Source organism: Anthonomus grandis, chromosome 1, assembly GCF_022605725.1.
Source record: "Anthonomus grandis grandis chromosome 1, icAntGran1.3, whole genome shotgun sequence".
Lineage (NCBI taxonomy): Eukaryota > Metazoa > Arthropoda > Insecta > Coleoptera > Curculionidae > Anthonomus > Anthonomus grandis.
Window position 1 is genome coordinate 36,143,401 of NC_065546.1, and position 13,606 is coordinate 36,157,006.

Here is a 13,606-nt window from a genome sequence, read left to right on the forward strand (position 1 = left end):
TCATTTGAATCAAGGTGAAATTGTTTAGTAATTATTTGAAATATTAAACATCATTGCTGTTATGTGTCAATTTAAGTCTAATCTTATCTGCTCGAATCCTATTTTCTAAATTTCTTGTAAGAGTTGGAGTTGAAAGAATTTTTGAGATCTCGATTTTAAACTTCTACATTTTTTAAAAGTTTTGTAGTTTAAAGAGATTATAATATTTAAAAAGTCTTGTGAAAAGAATTTTATGGTTGGATTTTGAGAAATTTTTGGGCAGGATTTTTTCTGAATAGGTTATGCTCCAAATTTTGAAAATTGTTGCAGGATATCTTATAGAACTCTGAAATTTTGAAAAACTTCAGGCTCTTGATTCTCGAAATTCCTAAAAAAGAGTCCATAGATCCATCCTAAGATCTGCCACAAATTTTAAAGATGCTGAATTTTTGAAAAAGTGTCGAATTAAACTCATATTAAATGGATAATGGGCCATGTAACTCAATTTAATTTTATTTTATTAATTATTTTGCCATTGGCCTAGGATTTTTCGATCATTTTGTGTCAATTGTTCAGAAAAATCCCTAGAAACGTAGTCTAATAGTCACACAGAGTTTTGGAATTTAGAAAAATTTTAGACCCTTAATCCAGGAATATCTAAAAACGAGTCCAATGAATTAATGTTGAAATTTTTAAGAAATGTTAACTTTTATTTCGAAAAAACATAGTCTAGCCCCAAAAATCTTGCACGCGGTTTCAGTAAATGTTAGGCTCTTGACCCAGAAAAAATGCCTTGATCTAGTTTTTATGACAAACATGGCAAAATTTGCAATTCCAGAAATTTACTTTTCTGTCTGAACACAAATATTTTTAATATTTTGAAAACTTCCATTTAAAAATTTTTCCAGTTTTCTATAAATTTTAGCTAAAAATTGAAGAGTATAAAATGAGCTTTGAGAGCAAAAAAATTAAAAAAATTGAAAATTTTTGTTAAGTTGTTATCTACAAAATCAAATGTTCAGCAAGTTGAATTGCACAATTTTGGTAAAAAAATATGCTAAAAAAAGTATACTAAAATTTACCACTAAAAAATTTAAATTTTGGGAGTTTCTAAATTAATATAAAGAGTTTCCGTAACGAATTGGCTCTAAGAGTCAAAAAAATTTAAAAATCAAAAAAATACGTATTAATGGCAGAACACTGTAAAGCAGTGGTATCTAAAATGAATTTTGAAATTCATGATGCTCAGAGGTATAGAGATGTACTCAAAAGGAATATAAGTGCTAATACATCCAAACTTCATGAAAACTATTAATTTATCCTCCCAAATCCTAAAACTGTATTCATGTAAATTTACGCTCGAACCCATTAAATTCATGCCAGCCCTAGCTCCTATTCCATTAATCCATTTTAAGCTTCTTTGTAACGCTTTTGTATGTACGTATGGTTCAGTGAATACAATATGATATACGTTAATACAAACTACGTACGGTATATTTAAAAAAAAGGTAGCCGTAATTATATCAATTTCCGTAAGTAAATATTACAAAACGTGTGGCGTGATGGGGAACACAAAATGTCACCGAAAGTTACTGCTCCCACCCACACAGGGGCCATAGTAAATAAATCGAAATATTATACGAGCAACAACACGCGAAAATCGAGTTTTAGGGCCAGAATTGGCTTGTTTTTGACTTTTCTTTCAGATCGTTTTAATGAAATAAATTCCTATTGTGGTTTGTAATAAACATTTTATGAAAATGTTGATTTCATTTGAACAGAAATAACCTTTTTCGCTTGAGACGGATAACATTATTTTTGATGAAATTATCACATAAAGATAGTGTCAGACACAGCTAGTTTTCTAGCGCAGTTTTTTTACAGAGGCTGCAATAGTTGCCTACAGTATCCACAAATTGAAACTAGAAAAAAAAAACAAAAAATTGCGCAGTTTTTGCCCTGCAGCTACGTGCCAAGTTTGTAGGTTGGGACTAGAAATGTACAAACATTTACTTTTAGCGCTGTTTTTGCAACATATTTTAGTTGCTGCAGTCTGCGTTTGTTTTATTGCGTAAATGTTTATTTTTAATTAACAATTCTAATTGTTTATCAGGAGTTTCGAGAATCTGTTGTATATGGGATCAATTTTTAACTTATGTATTTTGTTCTTTTAAGAGAGTTTGGACTGGTTAATATTTCTGAAATAGTCTTCTCAAATTTTCGAGACATCTTCTTCAGCCGTATTATTAGTAATATTTTCACAATACGTGAATTTGTAGAAGTTGCGATATTCTTTCATTTTTATTGAATTGCCAAGTTTTGAAGTATTTATTTCTGTGGAATTTTAAATTCATTTTTTTCAATTTTTCTAATAGGTTTTCTTCTTCAATGAGGTGATAAAATTTGGGAAGGGTTGCTGATTCCGCTCCGGTAAAAATAAGGAGTCTGTAACATCAGGCTGTTTTAGTTGTACGGTAAAGTAAAGTAATGTCATCTAGTGCAAATGAGTCTAGCTCAGGCTGACCTTTTGCACTGCGACCATTGTTAATCTATTGTGCTTTCTCTGTCCGTATCTATTCAATACATTCGCAAACAGAGTCAGCTCCTTCAGTGGGAACGTAAAAGGAATCCTTTTTACCCAGCTTATATGTGTGTAAAATCATGTATCTCCTGGGGCCCAGTGGCTCTACAATTTGCAATCAAATCTTCCGACTCTCTTCCTCTACGCAGAATCTGCAGATATCTGTATCGGATAATCCCATTCCGTATAGGTAGCCGTTGCAGATGTAGTGGCCTGTAAGCGCTCCTACCAGCGTCCATAGGCTTTTCTTGTCAAGTCTAAGAGTTCTTCCACCTTCAAAATTCAAAGCTCATGAACCTTTTAAAGAAAACCAACTCATCGGTGTCCTTCCAATATCTCTTAACGATGTCCATATCACGATCTCCTCTTTAAAGAAACCTGGGTTGAACCTAAAAGATGGAGTAGGTCCCAGAAGTTCTCTAAAAAGTTCCCCTCAGGTCCTGCTTTTGTGTAGATATCCACCATATCATTCCCGGCGTGCCACTTATGTCCTGGTACTCAGACCAAAGTGATCTGATTCCGACTCGCCAGGTCATTAAGGGTACTACATTGTGGTATACCAATAGTAGTCTGGATCTATATGTGCAGCCGCTCAGTACTAAGAACCATTCTCCAGCAAGGATTTCCACAGTCTCCAATATCGCGTATAGTTCTACTTGAAAAATTGTGGTATCACATATTCACACCATGTCATATTCACACCAAGGCGACACTCACGCTCCACTCATACGGTGCTCCAGGTACGCTCAAAATTGATATAATGAAATCAAATAGGCATGTTCACATTACCACTGACACCAAGCTCACGCGCATTCATTAGAGCATCGCGATCTTTTGTTGAGGATATTTTGAGCGTTGGATTTTATCGTGTCAAGACTTGAGCGCTAGTGTTTTTACCAAAAATGGACAACGTGGGCGTGAAATTAATAGAAATTGTTCGTAATAAACCCGAGCTGTATGATCAATCGAACAAATTATCTGTATAATTCACTGTTAATAATGTCCACAAAAAAAATATACGGTCAGAAATAGGGAAGGCATTAAACAGAACAGGTAAATACTAAAGATTTATTTTATTAATCTAGAAATAAACGTATAAACAATTTTAAGATATTAAGTTAGATGTTACGTTTGATATTTAAATCATATCATTTTGCCAAGGGACCGCGCCTTCCTCTGAGATAAAAAATCTTGTAAATATTTCTCTTGTTTGAGAAGCTATGGCTGCTGAGTTTCCTCCCTGTCTAGATAAATGTCTTAAGTTGTTTTCTATAACTTCATCAGTGTTTGAAATGGTCGAAACCGTTCCATGACGAATGATAAGTGTAAGATACACGTTGTTAAAATCACTTTTTCGGCATATTTAGGCGCTAATTTCAATCTTCTGCCATCAAATCTGAATTTTTGGGTGAGAATTCCAAATGCATTTTCAACTACCCTGCGGGCGCGAGATAATCGGTAGTTAAAAATACGTTTTTCAATTTGATTTTCAATATGAGTTCCAGGAAAAGGTCTCATTAAAAACTTTTTTAAGCGAAAAGCCGGATCTCCAACGATAACGTGTGGGGCAAGTCCCTGGTAAGTTTGCATCATCCGGAATATCGAGTGTATTTCTTTCTAAGCGCTTTCCGAGATTTGAATTTGCTTTTTGCTTTGCTTTGAAGATCCCTCCATCACTACTTCGTCCATAAGATCCGACATCGACAACGATAAATCTATAATTCGCATTGATAAGTGCCAATAAAACTATTGAAAAGGATTTCTTATAATTGAAGTAAAGGGAACCCTGTGTGGGGAGCTTCGATAACAACATGTTTGCTATTCAAAGCTCCTATACAATTGGGAAACTGCCATTGTTGCCAAAATTCTTGGACAATTTTTTCCCATTCTTGTTTGGTTGGTATTGACATAACCTCCTTCATCATAATTTTTATAATAACATCGCAAACTTCATGGACTGTTTGTTGTACTGTAGAAGTTCCCAGGCGATAACTGAATGCTATTGTCCTGAATGAATCGCCACTGGCCAAAAACCTGGAAATAAAAACATATTTTATTTTTCTAAGTAACCCGTGTAATATTTAAAGAGCTTAAAACATTAGAAATTAAAAAGTTTTACAGCCGTATTCGGCATCTTAATCTCTATTAAACCTCTTTTAGCTAAAAAGCGCTTTTAAAATCAATTTGTCTTTATTTGACATGTAAACAAAAATAGAAAAATAAACAGACATATTCAGCAACCGTTTTTACACCTCTTTTAATTAAAAGCGCTTCTAAAAATTTGTTTTTTCAATTTTTGTTTACATGTCAAACAAAGATTGACTAAGACAATGAAAGGTTTTAAAAGCGCGAATATGGCTGTTTGGGTTTAACCTCTATTCTGAAGCATGCTTTTTTTTAGCCGATGAATGCAAGCAGAGATGGATGAGTTTGCGAAGTCAGCATCGCAAGGTTCGTCAGAAATATACTACTGTAAGTGGCCAAGCAGCTGTGAAGTATCGAAAATGGAAAATTGCGAGCGATTGTCATCGGTAGATTTGGAGAAACAAGAGAAAAACGTTGAAGAAAGTGACGAAGAGACAGACAGTACTCAAAAGGGAGAACTGGAAAAACAATCAGCTCAAAGTAGGGAATCTCAACCAATACCTGGATCTTTCAAGCGACCTCTGGACCACAGACAATCTAAACCAAGATTTATTAAATCTAAGAACCCACAAGAGACAGCTTCCTCAACCGTAATGAAATATTTAATTGAAAAAAAAGAAGTGCAGACAAAACACAACAAAAGGATTCCTTGGATCTCTTTTTTGAATCATTGTTGAAAACTGTGAAAACTTTCTTTCCTATAGATCAGCATTAAATAAGGGGGCAAATATTTAATGCAGTATCGCAGATGGAGGCCAAATATTTGATGCCAATGCCACAATCTCGGCACTCTTTAGCTCATCATGGCTCTCATAGTATTCAGGTACAAAATACAACAACTGGAACAGACTTGGTGTATTTGGAAAACACAAGCAATCGTTATGTCTCAACCCCAATCACTTCACCCGACCCTGGTTCATCAAATTGTGGTTGCTCCACTTACTTTTCACAGTTTTCTCCTGAACAATATTAATTTTTTCTTATATATTTCATTATAATATAGAACTTTTGTTAAAATATTAAAAATAAAGGACATTTTCAACTGAAAATACGGTCATGCTTATTTTTCATTTAAATGATGGAAGGTTTAAATTGAAATGGCCAAGTACTGAATTTACAAAATGTTTCTGCTGTAAATATTAAAACCTATTTTTTTTTATTAAAAAAATTGACATATATCTACTTACCTTAAACAAACTGCTAGTTTCTCTCTTGGTGAGATTGCCGCCCGAAATTTAGTATCCAGTTTCTTGAGGTTACCACCAATTATTGAAAGCAACATTTCGAATCGCTCTTTTGACATCCAAAAATACTGGAAGAACTTAGTTTCGTCATCAACTAATTGCGGATATAGTGTATGAAATTCCCCTTGCGTGGATCTGTACTGCAAGGAGGGATGTACCCATTGTCTTTTTCTTTTGGGTTTTGGCTCATCTTCATCTAACAGCAAGGCGATCAACAGCAACTCTTCATCGGAAAAATTAATTTTATCGAATGAAGTCTACTAGCATGCACCTTCGTTAGGAAAAATCAGTGATCATAGTGTGAACACGCACGAATCTTGAGCGTACCTTGAGCATCGTATGAGTGGAGCGTGAGCGTCAACTTGGTGTGAAATAGCCTTAAGAGTGCCCGTCTCAAAGTTTTCTTACCTGTAGATAGTGATTGCCCTCGTTGCTGCCCCTTTTACTTGAATTAGGTATTGTTACTTTGTTTCTTTGCTTGTTTTTAACTTTTATTCTAGACCGGTCTAAGGGTTACCTCAAATGAGTATATTATGTCGCTGAATGGTTGAAGTTGCAATAATTGCATAATTCAGTCATTCACAGATGAGATTCATGTTGATCAAAATCATTTGACTATTCATGGTGTAAAATGAGTTTTAATTTTAAGAGTTCTGGAATGATCTCGCTTCTGAACTCTGTGCCGTTGTCCATAGTAATTCTTTGAGAAATTCCATAAAATAAAAAATATTTTACTAGTGCATTTGATATTTCAATCCCATTTAAGTTTTCCCTAATATAGGAATTGCTTGACCTAATGTATCTATTAAAGTTAAAAGTTTTGATTATCAAACTTCAAAACATTAATATGAACGAGTTCAAAAGGCTTCTTTATTGTTTGTATCAAAACGAGGTAAACGTATGGTTTAGTCCTAGAATATTTTGAAAGGCATATTTCGTAACTATTCATATAATTAGTAGCATAGTTTTTCATTGAGGGCCTTTAATAGTTTCTTTTGAGATGTTCTAAAGTTTCATTTATTCCTCTATGGTTAAATTTACCTTCATGTAAGTATTTTATTAAAAGAGTTTTTTGATCCTGTTCATAAACATTTTTGTACGTTTAGTTACTTTTAGTCTGGAGCTATAAAATTTTTTGAAGCTAAATGCAGTTAAAATGTAGTTAAAGTGAATCATTATAAAAATAAAGAAACTACGATCTACTCAGTGGTAATTTTTTTAAATATCAATGATTACTTGGTCATTTGCATTTGGGATTTTAACTAAAAGAAGCTTAAGGTGTTTAAACTTTTCATTTATGACCTCAAAAGTAGTGAATGTCTAGAGATCATAATGTGATTAGGTTTACTACTTACGATGTCATATAATATTTTTATATTATTGCTTAAATTATCGTCGGGGTCGCTGCACGAATGTGGTGTTGCTAAGGTTTTTGGTATGACGTGTATGACCTCATCAAAAATTTTTATTTTGGGATTTTGTTTTCTTGGGATATCTTTTTTTATTTAAAATGATTGCATCGTAATCGGGTTTTTTTTAATCAGTAGGCAAGGTTTTGTTTTTGTAAGTTTAATAAATTATAGTAGTCAATATAAGCTATCAGGTATTTCGAAGAGAGTTTCGGTCATATTTCATAGCAAGTCTACGATCTATTGGTTAGATTCTGCTGGGATGGTTATTTATAAAGAAAGGACATCAGCATTAGTATTCGGATTTCCCTTTTTGTAAATTATTTCATATTTGAATTCTTCAATTTTGAAACATCATATAATAAGTTTTCTATTGGAATCTTAAAAACGTATCTATTTTCATCATAAAGGGTAAGGTTTACAAATCCCACTGGTTTATCATTCTAAACCTTTCCTTGAGATCTAACGCTACAATAGCGAAATCGCTAGCATCAATGGTCAAAAGATGGTTTTTAAATGTTGGGATGAATTGAAGAATCGAGTTATTAATAAGATTTGATAAACTCTGAACCACAGTCGAATTTTTATTCAAACAAGCTATCATGAATTTAATAATTTTAGACAAATCTCGTTAACACATCTGGAATATCCTAAAAGACCTACGAAAGCTTTTATTTCCTTTAGGGTTTTAGGAATAGGAAACTGCTGGATAGCAGACATTTTAGTTGGGTTAGGTTTCATTCCATCAGAGGCATCATGTCCAAGATATCATTCTTTTCTAAGAAATTGGAATGACGCAGATATGAAAAGACTTGTCTAAGGCAAGAAGTGTGTTCCTCAAGAGCTATACGGAAAATGATTATGTCATCAAGATAAACAATAAGAATTTCATTTTGAATTTCTCGAAGGACATGAAAATGAAATCTGTGTTGTTTATCTTTATTCTTTGGAAAGTGAAATGTGCATTCTTCAAGCCAAATAGCATTCGGCAAAATTCAAAATATCCTAATTCTGTGCAAAATGCGATTTTTGGGATGTCATGTGGATTTTAATATCCACATTATTAATAAATTTCTTTTATTATACTTTTTATATCGACTTTAGTGTGGATTATTATTAGTATTATTATTAGTAATCATGGTACAAGCATAAAAATTTGAAATATTTCAGAGAACTTTAATAATCAATAATAGGATGCCTAGACCAAATTCTATATTTACTGGTAATTTAATAACATTTAGGGATCTTGGCGAAATTATTATTGAAAAATTAACAAAAAATATATTGGAATATTACAATTTTGAGTAAAAAGTTTACCATTTTCGAAATCTACTTTAGTACTAGGCGCTTAGCATTTTTGTTTTAAATACCTAGTTTCAACAAGTCCATTATATTACTTTAAAAAATTAAATAAATAACTGTGTGATAATAACCATATGTATTAAAAATAAGAATATTAGCTACTTCGTAGTGAAGAGTTGAGTTGGCATGTGCAGATTAAATATTATAAATCTCATTAAAAATTTAGTTGCTAAAATATTTATGTATATGCAAATTGCGGAGTCACTAGACTTTCACAACTACCGATGTCAATTAAAGAATTTGGATTTATTTCCCGAATGTAAACATAAGGTAAATCTGATCTAATACTGCTCAGGTATATTATATTAAAAAAATGGTTGCTTTTGACCTTTTGAAAATTTTGCTGATCGGGTTTAAAAGATTCATCGGCCTTCTGAGGTGTGTGATTCGTGAGCTCATGATAATAAGGTTGCTCGCGATAATAGATAATCGTTATCATCATAGGAACAATTATCATATGGGTCATTGAAATCATAATAGGTGTCAAATTGATCGTTTGGATTAGTATCAAATTGGTAAAAAGTATTTCCCTGTGAATTAATAGAAAACAGTTCTAGATTATGATTTATATAGTATTTCCAGCATTTGTATCCATTGGTTCGGGTAAGTTTCTTCTTATTATGGAACTTGCTCAGGGTGAAAACTATTTGATGTAATTAAGGGTGGCAAAATTTGTCAAAATGTGGTACTGTTATTTGATCTAAAAGGGTTGGGTGGTGGTCTATTTTGCATAGTAATTCCTAATTTAACAGTGTTTGAAGGAAATTTAAGGCGAGACAAGGTTGGGTTAAATAAGGTTGATGTGGTATGTTCTCTCTAAAATTATTTTGAGGAAATAACGTTGGTTGTGGAGCATTCTTATGTGCAAAGTTTGCTGTTGCTGGAAAGCAATAACGTTGCTAAGGGTTCTGAGAGAATTGTGGGTGACTACTGGCTGGCAGTTTAAACTAGAAACTGGAAATTATTTGTGTTAGAATTTCTTAGCTTAACAATAATTTGTACATTGGTAGGGTAATCCTCTTTAATTTTTTTGTTTTAAAGGCAAATTCTTTATAATGAGCTGATTTAATTTATCGTCCTTTTTCCTTGCTCACAAATGTGTTTAGTTTAGAAAATAAAAGTAATCGAGGAACCTGACGTCTCATAACAAATTATAAGGGACTTTCGCGCCTACTAATTTTTAATAGAATTAAATCCTGTATTAAGGTTTCTATGCTACGTTGAAAGCGGTTAGAAATAACCAACTATTTAAATCTGAATTGGAAAATATGAAATCGGCATTACTACCTTAAAAGCTACGGGCAGTAATAAATCTATTAAGTTGTCTTAGATTGATTTATTAAAAGAAGCTGATATAGATCTAAACATGACTGAAGAGGAAAAGATAAATAACTTAAACCATACTATAGTAAAGGCGCTAACAAAAAGCTAAGATAAACACTCTTCAACAGCCAAAAAGGATGAAAGGATAAGCGAAGAAACTAGAGAACTAATGCAAGAAGAAATACGATAAGAAGTGGTAAAGAGGAAACCACAGAGAAAGAACAAGGGAAGCTCTCCCCTCCCTCCTTAAACAAACAAATCTTTAAAGGAAACGAAGGAAAAATATGCAAAATGAGAAACAAAGATGGAAAATTCAGAACCAATGTCAAAAACTCTTTTACAAAAGTCAATATGATGATAGTGATGAAGAAAATCCTGAACCCAAAATCTACACATCGAAGGGGAGATTCGGATCGGAAGAACTTTCTGCTATTAACATTGAGGAAATAGAATTAGCATTAAAAAGCACAAAAAATAATCAAGCGTTAGAAAAAGATAAAATAGTTATAGACGCAATAAAAATAGGAAAATATCTATTGCTAAAAATAAAAGAGCTTCTTAATCTCTGCCTAGTCAAATTCATTTTAATCCTGCTTCACAAAAGGGGAGATATATATAGCCGAACTAGAGAACTACTCACCAATTAGGTCACTTTAACAAACTGTTTACTTGACTTATAATTACCCTACTGAAAAATAAGATAAAAAATAATAGTAACGATAATAGCAATAAATTTAGTAATCGCACTTGTGTACTTCCAGATAGCTTTCGGTACAATAGAGCTAAATGCATTGTGGAATGCACTTCAGAAATGTAGAGTCGACTACCGATATACCAAACTCAGTCACAATTATCTACAAAAATGCACATTGACGTTAAAAAACTACATGAAAATACCAACCTTACAACTATTGAACGTGGTGTTCGACAAGGCGACAAGACGTCACCAAAACTGTTTAATACAGTAATTCACACAATTGAACTAGAGTCAGAGAGGTATAAACATAGATGAGGGAGTGGCTGTGTTGCTCGAAGGACAATACAAATTAATCAAACCAGATGTATTCAGAGCAATTTTATTTTAAAAGCTTAGCAGAGCGCTTTCGGCGTATGAGCCATCATCAGTGCTAACTGAAATGAGTTGGGTGGTTTATGCGTAAAAAACATTATGGTTAAAGGTTAACGAATGGAATGCACTCACTTGTCAGTTAAGCCCAGAAGTTTACCATAGTGACAACACATTTGATATTATACATAACATTTAGACACACTTAAGACTATACAGAACACTAAACAGGACGAACAGTATTTAAAAAGGGGAGAACGTTGGTCTCCTTTGTGTTTTGTTTACATTTTATTGTGGTTTCTTAGATGGCGGGCAATACTATGTCAAATTAGGTTAGTTGAGCAAATTTCTAACAATATCAATTTAAAAACGTCTCTTCGGAATGACCTATTTAGTATGTTGCATAAATTTAAATCTAATTTTAAAAAATCAAAATCTTACTTAAACTCTCCAGAAAAAGTCCTAAAATCCATTAAAAACAAAATAAAAAACAATAATTTGGCTCAAAAGTAGATAAGGGAAATTGCTTAGTGATCATATAAAAAGCATTTTATATATCCAAAGTTGAAACTTTTTTAACTGAAAACAAATTTAAACCACTAAAGTCCATTCCTTTTAATAACTTTGTCAGAAAGACCTCCACTCTTACCAAACAATTTGACCGTTTTTTAGAAGAAAATAATGCTCCGCATACCCTCTTATCCAGCAACCCTACAACCCCACGTCTTAACGGCTTACCCAAGTTACATAAAATCGGCATTCCAATAAGACCAGTAGTTAGTTTCACCAACACTCCAATTTCCTTTTTATACAATTTTATCCTTAAATTGTTACAAAATTTAACAGGCTTTTGCCCTAAATTTGGTGTTAAAAATCCTACTGATCTTGTAAATAAACTAACAGACTCACAACTGCCTAATAATTATCTATTGGTTTCTTTTGATGTAACTAATCTTTTCACTACAGTGCCTAAATCTAAAAGTGTGAATATAATTAAAAATATATTGAAGGACAAAATAAATAGCAGTAATCTTATTTCCCTAATAACATTACTTAACCACTGTCTTTCTCAAAATTGTTTCCTTTTTTAATAATTCGTTTTACCAAGAGCTAGATGGCCTGGCTATGGGCAGTTGCTTATCTCCATTTTTTGGCAGAGGTCTTTATGGATCACTTGGAATCAAATTTTATAATGATTGATAACAATAAAGAAATTTTCAATTGGTACAGATATGTTGACGAGTGTCTCTGTTTCTTGAATTGTGACATAGTAGGAGCTCAGTTACTCTTAAACAAGCTAAACCAAATACATCCTAAGATTTTTTTCACACTAGAAATAGAAACAAATAATCATTTATTTTTTTTAGAGTTAGCAATACATAAACAATCAAATAGTTTAGAATTTTCAATACACCGGAAACCCACTCAAACAGACCACATAATTTCAAATGTTTCCAATCACCCTCACCAACACAAAATAGCTGCCTTTAGTTGTTACATTCACCGTCTTTTAAGCATTCCTCTATCTCGTTCTAATTTTCAAAACGAAATAAGTGTTCTTAAACAAATTGCTTATAATAATAACTATGACCCCAAACTAATTAATATTTTAATCAGAAAAATAAAATTAGCTAAAATTAAAAAAAAAACAGATCTTTCCTGCTGTTAAAAAAGATAGTAAAATCATATCTCTACCATTCATTAATTCTCATCTAAATAAGAAAATCAATAATAGCTTCATTAAACACCAATCAGAATTACAAATTTCTTATAAAACTAAAAACAACTTGGGTTCGATTTTGACCAATACCAAGCATAAACTTGACACATTTACAGATTGCAGTGATTCTTGTGATTGTTCATATGTGGCACGAACTTGTAGACCCTTAAAAACACGCATAGCCGAGCACTTAAGTAGACCCTCTTCTGCATTTGGTGAACATATAAAATCTAATAACCATAATTTCAGTCCAAAGTCTAATTCTAAAATTCTCCAACAGGTTACCTCTAAAAACTATAACCGAGTAGATTTTCTTGAGGACATTTATATTATCAACGAGCTCATAAAAAATCCTTCTTGCTTAAATATACAAGTGAATTTTAACAGACCTTACGTTCCATTACATAGGACTCCACAACTAAAATTTTTATAAGCATTGGCAATTTTCTAATTTAAAAGTTCACTTTTACATCCTTAAACGATAACAATTTCCTTATCCGAACAAACATTCACTGTTGTAGTCTAATTTGTGCCACCAATTTATAACCAACTCGCACTACCGCACATCATTTACGATAATGAGATCTAGACTGATCTGTCGCTACTACCACTCTTATAGGTTCGCATCATATAAATATTAATTTTAAAGTGAAGTTAACTGCAGGCTAACCTAATTTGACATAGTATTTCCCGCCATCTAAGAAACCACAATAAAATGTAAACAAAACACAAAGGAGACCAGCGTTCTCCCCTTTTTAAATATTGTTTGTCCTGTTT

The 13,606-nt window shown here is 32.5% G+C and overlaps 1 protein-coding gene across 1 annotated transcript in view; it reads right to left on the reverse strand.

The window, feature by feature from the left end:
• The window catches only part of LOC126738327 (uncharacterized), a 250,508-nt gene that overhangs the window by 147,354 nt on the left and 89,548 nt on the right, over window positions 1-13,606 (reverse strand). The gene's annotated exons all lie outside the window — the stretch shown is intronic.